This window comes from Panthera uncia, chromosome B1 (genome assembly GCF_023721935.1).
Source record: "Panthera uncia isolate 11264 chromosome B1, Puncia_PCG_1.0, whole genome shotgun sequence".
Taxonomy (NCBI): Eukaryota; Metazoa; Chordata; class Mammalia; order Carnivora; family Felidae; genus Panthera; species Panthera uncia.
Window position 1 is genome coordinate 27,500,514 of NC_064811.1, and position 10,130 is coordinate 27,510,643.

The window sequence follows — 10,130 nt, forward strand, 5'->3', positions numbered from 1 at the left end:
CTCTGTCTCAGTCTGTGATTACCCACTGGATATTTGAAAAATGAAATAATGGTTCTATAGAAAAAAAGCAATATGCAAATGATAAAGTCAGATGAGGAGGGTTTCAAGAAGAAAACAACACAAGAACGAGTTTTGCAGGCTGTAAAGGGACACACAATTTTTGGTGAAGGTAATTCATTGATATTCAGCATTATTTTCTTACCTAAAAATAGAGGAGTCTGATTACATACTGTCCCAAGCAAGTCTTCAAAGTCAAACTGGGGCGTATATACCGCCGCGAATACTTGGAGTCTCTCTAGGAGATACACAAGCATATATAATTTTGAGGAAATCGTTTTCAGATACCAACTTCCTACCTCAAAAACCTGGGGTCTCTTGGCTCTCTTTTCCAATATTTCTTTTTACAATCGCCTGTCTGCTCTCATTTCACAACACTAAGGCAAATTTTCCATATTGAATCCCATTACAGAGCCATCCTAGCGATGGAAAAACCTTGAAGAATGAAGAAAAAAAGCACAATTTGAGAGTGTCTTGCATATGATTGAAGGTCTAGGAAGAGCAAACAAGACATATAGCAGGGGTCAGTGCCTTATTTCACCCCAAAAATTAACTCAGCAAATTTCCCCATCAAACTTCTGTAATATTCTATTATAAAAATTCATTCAGAAGATGTGAGATGGTTGTCATGGGAGCATGCATTAATAGGTTCTTTAGAAATAAAAAAAAATCAAAGTCAGACTTTTTTTTTTTTTTCTGATATGGCTGATTGACCTTAAGAATTGATTTTTCTAATGAGGTTAGAGTGGTCACTGTTTATAAAAAGAATTAGTTTACTTGTAGTCCTGAGATGTGATAAAAATATATTTAAAACAAATAAAAATGTACATTATGCTTTTTGCAAATATCTAAATTTATGATAAAAATTTAGTTCCCACTTAAAATGTGCTATGATTGTATATTTTCCCAGAGTTATTTCAAGAGGTCCAAACAAACGCAAAAAATGTTTGAGAACCACAACATCCTGCTTCTTCTCATAGTAATGAAACTGCTATTGTGTTAAGCAGAGAAGGAATGGATACAAACATACTATAAAGTCTTTTACATTGAAAAAAGGGGACAGACATGCGGCAAACATTTGAACCCTAAGCCTGCTTTGTCTTTCTCAAGGCATGTGATCTTTTTCAAGTTTCGGAACCACAGTGAAATATATTCATTTCCTAGGTATCTTTATGTTTTATATATTCTGTTTTTCCCTAACCAAAAGATTAAAACTAGCTTTTGAGGTGAGCATCCCCAGCAAACACAGGCAGACAGCTGTTGTACATTGACAGTGTTCACTCATTGATGTGGGCTTAGAATAACAGTGATTATATAAAATTTATTTTTGAAAGATCTTGAACTCTGCCATGCAGGCTGTGTTAATAATAAAGCTGTAGCTACGGAGGCGAACTCATCTAACTTATATGAGAGCCTTAATGTAAACAGCATACCAAGAGAGATGCACAGACATGCAAATATTTGCAGGAGAATTTATTACATTCTCTATGGGAAAACAGATTAAAGTAGAGGAAAATGTACCTAAGCCTTTCAACAGTGAAAAATATTAACTAAAAAACAAAGCTGTCAAAAACCATATTCCCAAGAACTTGGAGGATGATTTCAGGTTCCCAGAGCTGCAAAGTGAATCAAATAAATTTCATTTTGTTATTTAGGTGCTGAGAGTGAAGTCCTTCTAGAAGAGCAGGAAGTATTTCCTTCCCTTCGTAAATGTTACCTTCGTTTATATTTATTTGAAGCAGCTGTTGGGAAACAATGAAATTTGGAGCCTAGTTGAAGATAATAGATGTTATTAACCACAAATTTATTTGCATATACTAGCCTAACAGACCCACAAGGGAAATTAGTGAACTAGAAAAGCTTGAACAAAAGAGTGTGTGTAGACACTTGGCTTTGAGATAGTTCATTTCTAGGTATGATACTTAGCTTTGTCATTATTAACTTTCTTGCTAATATAATGATCCAATTTAATTTCGAACCGTCAAGTTAGATGGATAATTGAACTGAGCTGGTTACTCCTCTCATTTCTCTGGAAGACAGTCTTCTGCTTGTGGTGATGAATTCAGCTATGTTTTTTTTTTTTTTTAATTCACATTTTCATGTAACATTCAACTCTCAAACATGTCCATACTGCTTTGATCATTCCAAGACAATAGACAATATTTCAATGCCTAAGTAAAACAGATTTAATTGCTAAACAAGATTTCAAGGAACTGAACTTCATTTTAATCACAAACAAGCTGCAAGGCAATTTTCAATTACAGCAAGCTTTTTATTTTTCTCCAGCTGTGTGTCCCTGCTGATTCCTGAAATTACATGTAAGTTGTCCCAGATTTTGAAGTGGTCTACCTACTGAGGTTTTTCTTTTGTCAGTTGATGAAGTATCTGTGATTAGAACCTAAATAAATTGGCATTTATAAGATGCATTACTCCACCCTGTATATTTCAGGACATGATGATTGAGCTTGAAGAAAGTCTAAGATATCCCCTAGTGACAACAGTGTTCCTAATTAGGCTTCTGGTGTTGCCAGTGCTCACCTCTTCCGCGGGAACATCAAAAGATAATGTGGGAACTAAGCCCTAGAAAAAGTAATCTGTTGGGTATTAAACAATCAGGTCAATAATGCATTGTATTTTCAAAGTTCTACAAAGTTCCAGTTTTTAAGGAAGTTTGCCATGTGAGGCCCAGTTTGTATCACCTAATAATAGTCTTACTATAAAGACTGAGGATAGAGGAGGTGGAGACAGATGCCTTAACTTTGGAGGGTTCAAAGAAAATCTGGCTCTAAAGAGAAATCAAAAATAGTCCCCTTTAAAGATACAAGGGGGTAATGCTAATGGAACACAGGAAAGAAAATTTAAAAAAAAGTTTTATTTCAACTTGCAGGACTGATTTATTTTTCTTACTAACCTAATTCATATTTTTCTGTGGTTTCTTTTTGTTACTTTATTTATTCACTAATTATTCATTAAATACATAATTGGCAACTCTTGTGAGAAAATATCTTCTTACTTTTGGTAAGTACTGATCCACAAAAGCATACTTATGGAGATCTAAAGGGATCTCTATAGAAGGGGAGAAGATCAAGAATTCCTAAAGAAGGCAAAACATACCAAAGATTTCAAGTGGAAGCAGGAAAATGTTATTAGATCACTCTGAGTTAAATTTCTATATTTATAAACATATATTGGGTGGGGGAACGGCTTATCCTAGGAATGAGGGAATAGCAAAAGGCATGAAAGAAAAAGAAAACAGCACCTGGGTTCCAGGATTATAAGTAATAACTTTTGAATTCATTTTAGCATGAGGATAGTTTGATGTACAGTTGTGAAAGACTTTTTATTTTTTCTTAGCAATGAAAGCCACTGGAAAGGCTTAGCGAGAGCACTGCACTAACAAAAAAAAAAAGTTTGAGAAAATTAATGTGGATACAGTATGTGTATCTATTATAGGAGCTAGAAAATGGGAGAAAGGAAGTCACCTGAAGGAAATTTTGCTAACATTCAGAGTAAAATTTCAAAGTGTATATTTATGGGGCACCTAGGTGGCTCCATCAGTTAAACGTCAGACTTCGGCCCAGGTCAGACTACGGCTCAAGTCGTGAATGATCTCCCAGTTTGTGAGTTCCAGGGCCCCATGTGGTGCTCTGTGCTGACAGCTCGGAGCCTGGAATCTGTTTCGGGTTCTGTGTCTCCCTCTCTCTCTTCCCCTCCCGCACTCACACTCTGTCTCTGCCTCTCTTTCGAAAATAAACATAAAAATTTTAAAAATAAATAAATACATATTTATTTTTGAGAGGAGGTGGGGAGGGGCAGAGAGAGAGAGAGGGAGAAAGAGGATCCAAAGCAGGCTCTGCACTGAGAGCAGAGAGCCCCATGCAGAGCTTGAACTCACTAGCGAAAGTCAAACGCATAACCGACTGAGCCAGCCAGGCACCCCGGATTCAGAGTAATTTAATGGCTGAGGTGGGCATTGACTTTAAGACTCATGGCTGCTGTAATGTGTGTGAGACGTGAGGATAAAGGTTGCAAATTGGAAAGTGTGTAAAGAAAAAATGAACTGGAAAGATATGTTGATGGGTTGGAAAACAAGGGAAATTAAATGAAATTAAATATTAAATTAGATATGGCATTGGCTTAAATTTAAAACTGCAAAAGCCTTAATTATTTTGTTTGAAATAAACTGTTTTGACTGAAGGTTATGAATTTGATGATTAACAAAAATATACAAAAATACATATAACATCTGTGATCTTTCATATGTCATGAATTTGGAGATGCAACAACCAGTAACTATTTTTCCAATAACTTCACTTTCTCTGTCAAGTTTCCCTACTTATTTACACACCATCACCACCACCACAAAAACAACTTAAGAGCTACCTGCATCAGAACACTAATAGCAAGATTATTTGAAGATTTACCTGTTCTAAAGAAGATTTATTAACAGTGAAGCCAGCTCAACTAACTTTGCAGAAATGCTTCACATGACTGTGAATTTTAATTTTAGCCAATTCTCTGGTCTTCAAAATGACCCTGCATCATGTTGCACGATTGCTGTTTAGTTTAACTTCATTCTAATTTCCAGTTGACTCTAAATCTTTTTCCTTTTAAATCAAGAATTAGTGACATATGATGTCATATCTCACTATTAAATGTATGTTACCGAATCATTTCTAACTTCATTTGATAATCTCATTGGGTGGTCAAATTATATAAGAAATTACACTTTTAAAAATGAATAAATGAATGGAATATATACTTATATATGTATATGATAAATGAATATACTTATATTGTATAAATATATGTATTTATATAAATTCCATGTATTCATATATATATATATATATATATATATATATGGATTTAAGCATACAACTATATTACAAATATGTGTGAGTATGTTTGCACTGAAAATCAATATAGGATGGCATAGTAAAGAGTGCCTTAAGAAACTAAAAAAAAAATCACTCATCACTTAGCATACATTTGAATGTTTCAGTTTAATAGAACATCTATGACAAAGCACCTTTTTTCCATATAACCCTAGTTAATTTCTCACTGTCTCCCTAGATCTTTTCAAGTAATCTCAGTTACTATGAATTAATTCAGCTCACAGGCAACTTTAAGCTGCATGTAAAACCTAATAATTAATAAATTGTGATTTGTAAAATAGTGCTCATGGATATTTTATTTTAAAAAACATTGCCCTTTGACATTACTTCATGATTTTCATTTCTTTATTTTATGCTAAATATCACTAAGTGTTTAATATATATTCCACTTCACTCAGATAGAAATAATGTAAAACTTTAATAGAATAAATGTATTTTAACTAAAGTGCAGGGATTTTTGTTCAAGATGTTTTCTTCTTTCATTAATTTCTGCTCTCTCTGAACCTATCAATTAAGTATCTTACATTTGTGTAATATATATATAGAACAGTTAAACTTTGTGTGTCTATGGTAGATATGAAATTAACCTCACAAGAAATAGCTTTGCCTTGAAATGAATATCAATATACTTTATTTTACAAGATCATATTTCACTGATGGATTTATTATGTTAGTGAATATTTTAGTAGCTAATTGTAGTTATAAGTAGTTATAAGTTCCAGTACTTTTAGTAGTAAAAAACTCTCCTATTAGAGACAGGGTGAATAATGAATCACCTAATTTGTGAATTAACTTCCACTAAATCATAGTGCTTTGTACTCAGTAAATAGTAGGTTTTAGGTATTTTATTATTCATATCAGAAAAGTAAAAGGTAAAAAAAGAGAAAACAACTATGATGTCATAATGAAGATATCATTATCATGGGTTCTATGTTTTCAATAGGCAAATATAAAGAAATAATGTTAATGTTTTGAATGGAGGTTTGCTATGTCAGTCAATTTTCAGGGTTGTATGCAAGAAAAATTAACCCTGATTAGCTTAAGAAGAGAATGAACTTGTTGGAGAGACAAGAGCAAGTTTAAAGATTCACAAACTTCAAAAATAGTCAAGAGCTAAGGGAAAGTGGCCTGCAACCAAAAAAAAAAAAAAAAAAAAAAAAAGAGGTCAACTCAAAGTTACTGTTAGGCCCTTGCCTACAGTGCAGATATTAATTTTTCTCCACTTTATTCCAAACACAATCTTTCTACGAGGGCCATGCAATTTTTCTGTCCTTCCTGAGTATTTGAATCACTGCCTCTAGATTCATAATACCTCACAGGAACATCCTATTGGTCACTCCTAGAACATATCCCTGTGACCAGGCTAACCAGGGAAAGGAAATATTTACTATCTTCCTTTTGAGAAATGCGGTCCAGAAGAACACCATATCTGAAAAGTTATACCTACGTAGCATACAAGGATGTTATGTAATGGGACACTGATGAGTGCGAAGAAGATGAACATAATTAAGAAAACAGGAAAGACTTACCACTTCAGCTCTTAACCAGAGTGTTATTAAAAGGGTATGAAAAGACTTCTGGTTTCAGCTCCAAAGTGTGAAATGTGTAGTAGTCATCAGTCCCATCTTTACGATAAGTGCTGAACAAAATCAAAATCGATGACCTTCTCTAAGACATCAGAGAAAAAGTCACAGGGCAAAATGTCACCCTGAAATCTGTAGAGAGATGTGAATCCAGAGAGTCACAGATGAGATCTGCTTACCAGAAGAAGCCTCTAGAGCCATAAATTGGTATGGACAATTAAATGGCAATCTGGATGAATTGCTGGAGGCAGAATGTGGACCAACAGAAGACTGGGAAACTTCTGGGGCTCAAGTTTCAGAGGACCTCCCACACTTCTGCAGGTTTTACATCCAGAAACCTCACCAAGTCCTGAGAGTGAGGAGCCAAGAAAGATCAAGTCTTGGGATCACAGGGGAAAGGTAGAGTAATAGCTGTCAAGTAAATTCAGAACATTTTCCAAAACAAAGGCCCACTCTCATGCCTGGGCGGCTCAGTCGATTGAGTGTCCGATTTTGGCACAGGTCCGATCTCACATTTCATGAGTTCCAGCCCTGCCTCAGGCTCTGTGCTGACAGCTTGGAACCTGAAGCCTGCTTTGGATTTTGCCCCTCCCCCGCTTGCGCTCTGTCTCTCTCTTTCAAAAGAGAATAAACATTAAACAACAAAAACAACAAAGACCCACTCTCCAGAGAAATGTTACTGGAGCTTATCCCACCTGAGGGAAAGCCATTTTTCATACTCTAGCCCTAACTAGTTTTTCTACCTCATCTAAGCAGATGAGGGGGAGAAAGGAGGTTAAAATACCATTGTGCAGTTCACATCTCAGGGACCCAGACTCACTAACTAAAATACATACTCACATTTAATGGCAAGATTAGAAGAAGTTTCAATTTCTTCAAACTTTAACAATGAGACAACAGGGCTCTGGTACAATAGCAGGAAATACAACAGAAATAGCAGCAAGGTGCAAAAATCTCTCAGTGGAGTAGTGCATAGAGAAGCACAAAGTCAACATAAACAAGGACACTAGAGGAAATTGAAACTTCTGTCATCTATAGCTACAGCAAACAGTAAACACAGTGGAAATCTTCTTCATATCAATATAAAACCTCACAGTAAATGCCTATTTACCTCTAGTGATATTGCAACTTATAATAAGAAAGATTAGATATAGATATAGATATAGATATAGATATAGATATAGACATTTGGTCATTGATTGCCTTCATTTCTGACACAGAGCTCCTAAAACACTTGGAGTTTCCCAAGTAATAAAAACAATGACAGATTTTGTTTTCTTTACACACACACACACACACACACACACACACACAAGGTCATCAAATAGCTCCAGAAGAAAGCCCCTCAGAATGGGGGCTGATTCCTCCAGAATTCAATCAAGTTCACCCTGTAACCTCAGTGGAGGGGAGAACGGTTAGAGGTTGAATCAATCACCAACCACTAATGAATTAATCAAGCATGCTTAGCAATGAAGCCTCCTTAAAACTCCAAAAGGAAAGCTTCAGAGAGCTTCTGGGTTGATGAACATGTGGAAATGAGGAGAGGGTGGCATGCCAGAAAAGGATATGGGAGTTGAATGCTTCTCACCCCATAACTTGCCCTAGGTATCTCTTCATATGGCTCATCTTTTGAATCCTCTAAAATCTTTTGTAATACACCAAGGATCCAGTAAGTAATAAGTAAATTGTTTTCCGGAGTTCTACTAGCCACTGTACAAATTAATCAAGTCCAAGGAGGGGGTTGTGGGAAACTCTGGTCAGTCTGAAGCATAGATTACCATCTGCATTCTGTATTCGTGATTGGCTTCTGCAGTGTGGGGTTGGGAACAGGGAGTGCTGTGGGACTGACACTATTCCAGATAGTGTCATAATTAAGTAAATTGGAGGACATCCCTGTGATGTTGCAGAATTGTTTGGTGTTTAGAAAACTTGCGCATTTGGTGTCAGAAGTGTGGTACCATAGTATCAAAAGTAGGTGAGACACAGAGGAGCACAGTTTTCCTTTAGTTCTCCATTCCCATCGTCTAATACATCATGGGTGATTTTCAACAAAAAATTGTAAGTAATGCTAAAAAGCAATGAAGAAAAATAGAGTTTGAAGAAGCAAAGTAAGTATCAGAAATAGATTAACATATGAGAGATTGTGGAATTATCAGATAGGATTTTAAAACAACTATGATCTATGCTAACAGGATCTAAAGGAAAAAATGGCAATGTGCGAGAACAAACTGGCGACGTAAGCAAAGAGCTAGAGATTCTGAGTGAAAATTCAAAAGAAAATGAGATAACTAAAAAAAAAAATACCTCAACAGAAATGAAGAATGCTTTTGATATGTATATCAGTAGACTGGACATAGAGAAGGAAAGAATCAAGGAGCCTAAAGATAAATCAATAGAAACTCCCCCAAACTAAAATGCCAAGAGAGAAATATAAATAATAATACTAAAATGAATATCCAGAAACTATGGAACAATTTTAAAAAGGGTAACAAACATGTAAGAGAGGCTAGCTTTCTTTTCAACACCGCATCCTTATTGCTTTAGTGAACAGAATACCCACTGCATCATCCCATCAAAAAGAGTAGTTGGATGGGTTTTGTTAGTATATTTATTCTAATAACCCTACTTATCTGATTCTTATGATTCTTTCTTCTACCATCTGCTATGCATTTCTGGCTTATCAATTTTACTGTGGAAATTTGTTTCTCCAAGATTTCAAAAGTCCTCCTAGCAGGATGTTAGTATCACTCCCCAAACCCTTGTTGGGGTGTTAAATCCTGTGTGATAAGAGAGTGCTGCCATATAAAGAATTTATCCAATTTTATACTATTTCCCAGCATCCTCAAGATCCAATCTGATTTGTGGTCCCCTCGCTTTTGCCAGAACATTTTGGCTAGGTCCTGCTGCTTCTTCAGTGTAGAGCCTCTTTCTTCTTTCATCAGCCTGAACACTTTCTCAGCCGGATTCGATAGTGTCTTGATCCCAGTTCCTTCTTCGGTGGCCAGGAGGGCAGGTGGGAGTGAAGTAGTGCAGTTTTGTTTTAAAATAGAGATTTTGTATTGTCTTTAAATTTGGGGCGGGGGTGGTGCACTGATATAGAGGACTTGGCCACTTTGGTAGACCCAAAGTATTTCCAAAGAATCAAAGGATTCATGATTTTTCACTGCATCTATCTGCATGCCCCTATTGCAACTTGGACAGTTTTCACTTTTTCTTATAAAACATTAAGCTTGGCATTAACATTTTGCTGGATTTGAGAATTTAAACTGCTCTGACACTTGCTACCCTTTTAACTAAATCCTAGGACTGCTTCTTATTTTTGTTCTGCCCTCTTGCTGAAGGAGAGGATTATCTCTTTATATGCTACCAGTTACTCCCTCTGTTTTTCACATTTTGCCATGAACTGGTGATTACTTACCTTCCATCTTTCATTTTCTTGAATGAGTCCATCAACAGGCATATAGTTGCATAGTCTATACAATCACTAGTTCTCTTGGACATCTCAGTGTCCTGAGATACTACACCTGACAATTCATACACTTACACTGGTGTCTCACCCTATTTTGTCCCCAGTTGCAACTTTTTTTTTTTT